Raw genomic sequence first — 8,493 nt, 5'->3', positions numbered from 1 at the left:
CGGGGCATATTGTCACTGGGGATATTAACAAGGGGGATATTATCATAGAGAATATTATCACAGAGAATATTATCACAGGGATATTACCATGGGGAATATTATCATGAGCGATATTATCATGGGAATTTTATCACAGGGAAATTATTATGGCGATATTATCATGGAAGATACTATTACAGGGGAAATTTAAATGGGCGATATTACCATTGGATATTATCATGGCAGATATTATCACGGTGATAATATCATGGAGAATATTATCATGGGGATATTATAACAGGGGATATTATCATATTATCATGGCAGATATTATCATGGTGATAGTATCATGGAGGGTATTATAACAGGGGATATTATCATTGGAGATACTATCATGGGGATATTATCATGGGGATTTTATCATGGGGGGTATTATCACAGGGATATTCTAACGAGGCATGTTATCGTGGGGGACAGTGGCACCGGGGATATTACCACAGGGAGTATTGTCATGGGGATATTATCACGGTGGATATTATAACAGAGATATTATCACGGGGATACTATCACGGGGATACTATCACGGGGATACTATCACGGGGATACTATCACGGGGATACTATCATGGGGATATTATCAAGGGAGATATTATCAAGGGGAATATTATCAAGGGGAATATTATCAAGGGGAATATTATCATGGGAATATTATCATGGGGGGTGTTATCACGGGGGATATTATCGTGGGGATATTATTACAGAGATATTATCACTGGGACATTATCATGGGGTATATTATCACAAGGAATATTGTCACTGCATTATTACTGGGAAGTTATTACCGCAATATTATCATGAAGGATATTATAACAGGAGATATTATAATGGGTATATTATCATTGGGGATATTATCATGGGGATATTATCATGGGGATATCATCACGGGCAACATTATCACTGAGATATTATCACAGGGGATATTACCACAGGGATATCATCACAGGGATATTATCACGGGGATATTATAGCAGGGGAGATTATCATTTGGAAAATCATCCTGGGGATATTAACATGGGGATATTATCACAGGGATAGCATCATGCAGATATTATCATGCGGATATTATCATGTGGATATTATCATGCGGATATTGTCATGCGGATATTGTCATGCGGATATTGTCATGCGGATATTGTCATGCGGATATTGTCATGGGGGTATTGTCATGGGGGTATTGTCATGGGGGATATCGTCAAGGGGATATCGTCACGGGGATATCATCACGGGGATATCGTCACAGGGATATCATCACGGGGATATCATCATGGGGGATATTATGACGGGGGATGTTATCACGGGGGATATTATCACGGGGGATGATATCATGGGGATATTATCAAGAGGGATATTATGAAGGGGCTATTATCACAGAGAATATAATCATGGGGGATGATATCATGGGGATATTATCACTGGGGATATTATCACGGGGGATGTTATCATGGGGGATATTATCACAGGGAATATAATCATGGGGGATGATATCATGGGGATATTATCAAGGGGGATATTATGAAGGGGCTATTATCACAGGGAATATAATCACAGGGGATGATATCATGGGGATATTATCACTGGGGATATTATCACTAGGGATATTGTCACTGGGGATATTGTCACTGGGGATATCATCACGGGGGATATTGTCACAGGGGATATCGTCACGGGGGATATCATCACGGTGGATATCGTCACGGGGGATATCATCACGGGGGATATCGTCACGGGGATATCGTCACTGGGGATATCGTCACTGGGGATATCGTCACTGGGGATATTATCACTGGGGGTTATTGTCACTAGGGGTTATTGTCACTGGATATTATCACAGGGATGTTATCACAGGGGATATCATGACGGGGAAATCATCATTGTTGTAGCATCATGGGGATACCATCACGGACGATGTTTTCACAGGGAATATTATCATGGAGGATATTATCATGGGGATATTATCAAGGGGGTTATTATCATGGGGGATATTATCACAGGGAATATAATCATGGGGGATGATATCATGGGGATATTATCAAGGGGGATATTATGAAGGGGCTATTATCACAGGGAATATAATCACGGGGAATGATATCATGGGGATATTATCACTGGGGATATTATCACTAGGGATATTGTCACTGGGGATATTGTCACGGGGGATATCGTCACGGGAGATATCATCAAGGGGATATCGTCACGGGGGATATCGTCATGGGGATATCATCTCGGGGGATATCGTCACGGGGGATATCGTCACGGGGGATATCGTCACGGGGATATCGTCACGGGGATATCGTCACGGGGATATCATCACGGGGATATCGCACCTGGGGATATCGCACCTGGGGATATCATCACTGGGGATATCATCACTGGGGATATCATCACTGGGGATATCATCACTGGGGATATCATCACTGGGGATATCATCATTGGGGATGTTATCACTGGGGGTTATTGTCATGGGATATTATCACAGGGATGTTATCACAGGGGATATCATGACAGGGAAATCATCATGGTTGTAGCATCATGGGGATACCATCATGGGTGATGTTTTCACAGGGAATATTATCACGGAGGATATTATCATGGGGATAATATCAAGGGGGATATTATCATGGGGATAATATCACAGGGGATATAATCACAGGGGATGATATCATGGGGATATTATCACTGGGGATATTTTCATGGGGGTTATTGTCACGGGGATATTATACGGGGATATACTGGGAAGTTATTACAGCAATATTATCATGGAGGATATTATAACAGCAGATATTATTACAGGGATAGTACCATTGGGGATATTATCATGGGGATATTATCACGGGAATATCATCATGGGGATATCATCACAGGCAACATTATTATGGGGATATTATAGCAGGGGACATTATCATTTGAAAAATCATCCTGGGGATATTAACATGGGGATATTAACATGGGTATATTATCACGGGGCTAGTATCATGGGGCTAGTATCACGGGGATAGTATCACGGGGATAGTATCACGGGGATAGATCACGGGGATATCATCATGGAGGATGTCATCAGGGGGATGTCATCACGGGGATGTCATCACGGGGATGTCATCACGGAGGATGTTATCACTGGGAATATTATCATGGAGGATGTTATCATGGGGATATTATCACCGGGGATATTATCACCAGGGATATTATCATGGGGGTTTTGGCACGGGGATATTATACGGGGATATACTGAGAAGTTATTACAGCAATATTATCATGGAGCATATTGTAACAGGAGATATTATTATGGGGATATTACCATTGGGGATATCATCATGGGGATAACATCGCGGGCAGCATTATCACGGAGATATTATCACAGGGGATATTATCACAGGGGATATTATCACAGGGTTATAATCATGGGGATATTATAGCAGGGGATATTATCATTTGGAAAATCATCCTGGGGATATTAACATGGGGATATTATCACGGGGATAGTATCACGGGGATAGTATCACGGGGATAGTATCACGGGGATAGTATCACGGGAATAGTATCACGGGAATAGTATCATGGGGATATAACCATGCAGATATTAGCATGGAGGATATTATCACGGAGGATATTATCACGGAGGATATTATCACGGAGGATATTATCACGGAGGATGTTATCACGGAAGATGTTATCACGGGGATTATTGTCATGGGGATACCATCATGGGGATACCATCACGGGCAATGTTATCACAGGGAACAATATCATGGGAATATTATCATGGTATTATTATCATGGATGATATTATCATGGAGGATATTATCATGGAGGATATTGTCATGGGGACATTGTCATGGGGACATTGTCATGGGGACATTGTCATGGGGATATTATCATGGGGATATTATCATGGGGATATTATAACAGGGGAAAATATCATGGGGAAATTATCACAGGGAAATTATCACAGGGATATTGTCATGGAGGATGATATCACATGGATATTATCACTGGGCCTATTATCATGGGGATTATTGTCATGGTGATATTATCATGGGGATTATTGTCATGGTGATATTATCATGGGGGATATTATCACGGGGAATATTATCACGGGGGATATCATCACGGGGGATATCATCACGGGGGATATCATCACGGGGGATATCATCATGGGGGATATCATCACGGGGGATATCATCACGGGGGATATCATCACGGGGGATATCATCACGGGGATATCATCACGAGGATATCATCACAGGGATATCAACACGGGGATATTATCACTGGGATATTATCACAGGGATATTATCACTGGGGATATTATCACTGGGGATATTATCACTGGGGATATTATCACTGGGAATATTATCACTGGGAATATTATCACTGGGAATATTATCACTGGGGGTTATTGTCACTGGGGGTTATTGTCACGGGATTTTATCACAGGGATTTTATCACAGGGGATATCATGACGGGGAAATCATCATGGGGAGACCATCATGGGGATACCATCATGGTCAATGTTATCACTGGGAATATTGTCACGGAGGATATTATCACGGGGGATATTATCATGGGGATATAATCACAGGGGATATAATCACAGGGGATATAATCACAGGGGATATACTGGGAAGTTATTACAGCAATATTATCATGGAGGAAATTATAACAGCAGATATTATTACGGGGATAGAACCATTGGGGATATTATCATGGGGATATCATCACGGGCGATGTTATCACAGGGAATATTATCACGGAGGATATTATCAAGAGGGATATTATCATGGGGATATTATCACAGGGGATATAATCACAGGGAATATAATCACAGGGGCTATACTGGGAAGTTATTACAGAAATATTATCATGGAGGATATTATAACAGCAGATATTATTACGGTGATAGTACCATTGGGGATATCATCATGGGGGGTTATCATCATGGGGGGTTATCATCACGGGGGTTATAATCACGGGGTTATCATCATGGGGGTTATCATCACGGGGGTTATCATCACGGGCGTTATCATCACAGGGGTTATCATCACAGGGGTTATCATCACAGGGGTTATCATCACGGGGGTTATCATCACGGGGGTTATCATCATGGGCGTTATCATCATGGGGTTTATCATCACGGGGGTTATCATCTCAGGGGTTATCATCACGGGGGATATCATCACGGGGGATATCATCACGGGGGATATTATCTCCGGGGATATTATCACTGGGGATGATATCATGGGGACATTATCACTGGGGATATTATCATGGGGGTTATTGTCACGGGGATGTCATCACAGGGGATGTCATCACAGGGGATGTCATCACAGGGGATGTCATCACGGAGATGTCATCACAGGGGATGTCATCACAGGGGATGATATCATGGGGATATTATCACCGGGGATATTATCATGGGCGTTATTGTCATGGGGATATTATACGAGGATATACTGGGAAGTTATTACAGCAATATTATCATGGAGCACATTATAACAGGAGATATTATTACGGGGATATTACCATTGGGGATACCATCACGGGGATATCATCATGGGGATATCATCAAGGGCAACATTATCACAGAGATATTATCGCAGGGGATATTATCACAGGGTGATAATCATGGGGATATTATAGCAAGGGACATTATCATTTGGAAAATCATCCTCGGAATATTAACATGGGAATATTATCACTGGGATAGTATCACGGGGATAGTATCACTGGGATAGTATCATGCAGATATTTTTATGGAGGATATTATCATGGAGGATATTATCATGGAGGATATTATCACGGGGGATATTATCACAGGGGATATTATCACGGGGGATATTATCACAGGGGATATTATCACAGGGGATATTATCACAGAGGATATAATCACAGTGGATGATATCATGGGGATAGTATCACTGGGGATATTATCATGGGGGTTATTGTCATGGGGGTTATTGTCATGGGGATATCATACAGGGATATACTGGAAAGTCATTACAGCAATATTATCATGGAGGATATTATAACAGCAGATATTATTACAGGGATAGTACCATTGGGGATATTATCATGGGGATATTATCACGGGGATATCATCGAGGGGATTTCATCATGGGCAACATTATCACGGAGATATTAGCACAGGGGATATTATCACAGGGATATAATCATGGGGATATTATAGCAGGGGACATTATCATTTGGAAAATCATCCTGGGGATATTAAAATGGGGATATTATCACAGGGATATTATCACGGGGATATTATCACGGGGATAGTATCACGATGATAGTATCACGGGGATATAATCATGGAGGATATTATCATGGAGGATATTATCATGGAGGATATTATCATGGGGGATATTATCATGGGGGATATTATCATGTGGATATTATCACGGGGATTATCGTCATGGGGATATCATCATGGGGATACCATCACAGGGATACCATCACAGGGATACCATCACGGGGATACCATCACGGGCGATGTTATCACAGGGAATATTATCATGGGAATATTATCACAGTATTATTATCACGGGGAAATCAGCATGGGGAAATTATCACGGGGGAATTATCATGGGGAAATTATCACGGGGAAATTATCACGGGGAAATTATCACGGGGAAATTATCACGGGGAAATTATCACGGGGAAATTATCACGGGGAAATTATCACGGGGAAATTATCACGGGGAAATTATCACGGGGAAATTATCACGGGGAAATTATCACGGGGATATTGTCATGGGGATATTGTCACGGGGATATTGCCACGGGGATATTGTCACGGGGATATAGTCAGGGGAAATTGTCACGGAGGATGATATCATGTGGATATTATCACTGGGCCTATTATGGGATTATTGTCATGGTGATATTATCATGGGGTATATTATCCCTGGGGATAATATCATGGGGGTTATTGTCATGGGGGTTATTGTCTGGGGGATATCATCACGGGGGATAGCATCACGGGGGATAGCATCACGGGGGATAGCATCACGGGGGACAGCATCACGGGGGACAGCATCACGGGGGACAGCATCATGGGGGACAGCATCATGGGGATATTATCACTGGGGATATAATCACTGGGGATATAATCACAGGGGATATAATCACTGGGGATAAAATTACTGGGGATATTGTCATGGGATATTATCACAGGGATGTTATCACAGGAGATGTCATGACGGGGAAATCATCATGGGTATACCATCACGGGGATACCATCATGGGCGATGTTATCACAGGGAATATTATCACGGAGGATATTATCATGGGGATATTATCACAGGGGATATAATCACAAGGGATGATATCATGGGGTTAATATCACTGGGGATATTATCATGGGGGTTAATGTCATGGGGATATTATACAGGGATATACTGGGAAGTTATTACAGCAATATTGTCATGGAGGATATTATAACAGCAGATATTATTATGGGGATAGTACCATTGGGGATATTATCATGGGGATATTATCATGAGGATATCATCATGGGTTATCATCACGGGCAACATTATCATGGAGATATGAGCACAGAGGATATTATCACAGGAATATAATCATGGGGATATTATAGCAGGGGACATTATCATTTGGAAAATGATCCTGGAGGATATTATTATGGAGGATATTATCATGGAGGGTATTATCATAGAGGGTATTATCATGGAGGGTGTTATCATGGAGGGTGTTATCATGGAGGGTATTGTCATGGAGGGTATTGTCATGGAGGGTACTGTCATGTAGTGTATTATCATGGAGGGTATTAGCATGGAGGGTATTAGCATGGAGGGTATCGTCACGGGGGGATATCATCACAGGGGTTATCATCACAGGGGTTATCATCACGGGGGTTATCATCACGGGGGTTATCATCACGGGGGATATCATCACTGGGGATATCATCATGGGGGATATCATCACAGGCAACATTATCACGGAGATATTAGCACAGGGGATATTATCACAGGGATATAATCATGGGGATATTATAGCAGGGGACATTATCACATGGAAAATCATCCTGGGGATAGTAACATGGGTATATTATCACAGGGATAGAATCAAAGGGATAGTATCATGGAGAATATTATCATGGAGGATATTATCATGGAGGATATTATCATGGAGGATATTATCATGGAAGGTATTATCATGGAGGGTATTATCATGGAGGGTATTATCATGGAGGGTATTATCATGGAGGGTATCGTCATGGGGATATCGTCATGGGGATAGTATCACGGGGATATTATCACCGGGGATATTATCACTGGGGATATTACCACTGGGGGTTATTGTCATGGGCTATTATCACAGGGATGTTATCACAGGGCATATCATGACGGGGAAATCCTCATGGGTATACCATCATGGGGATACCATCACGGGCGATGTTATCACAGGGAATATTATCACGGAGGATATTATC

The sequence above is a fragment of the Cetorhinus maximus genome, chromosome 17, assembly GCF_964194155.1.
Source record: "Cetorhinus maximus chromosome 17, sCetMax3.hap1.1, whole genome shotgun sequence".
In the NCBI taxonomy this organism is placed as follows: domain Eukaryota; kingdom Metazoa; phylum Chordata; class Chondrichthyes; order Lamniformes; family Cetorhinidae; genus Cetorhinus; species Cetorhinus maximus.
Note: the sequence above shows the minus strand (reverse complement) of the source record.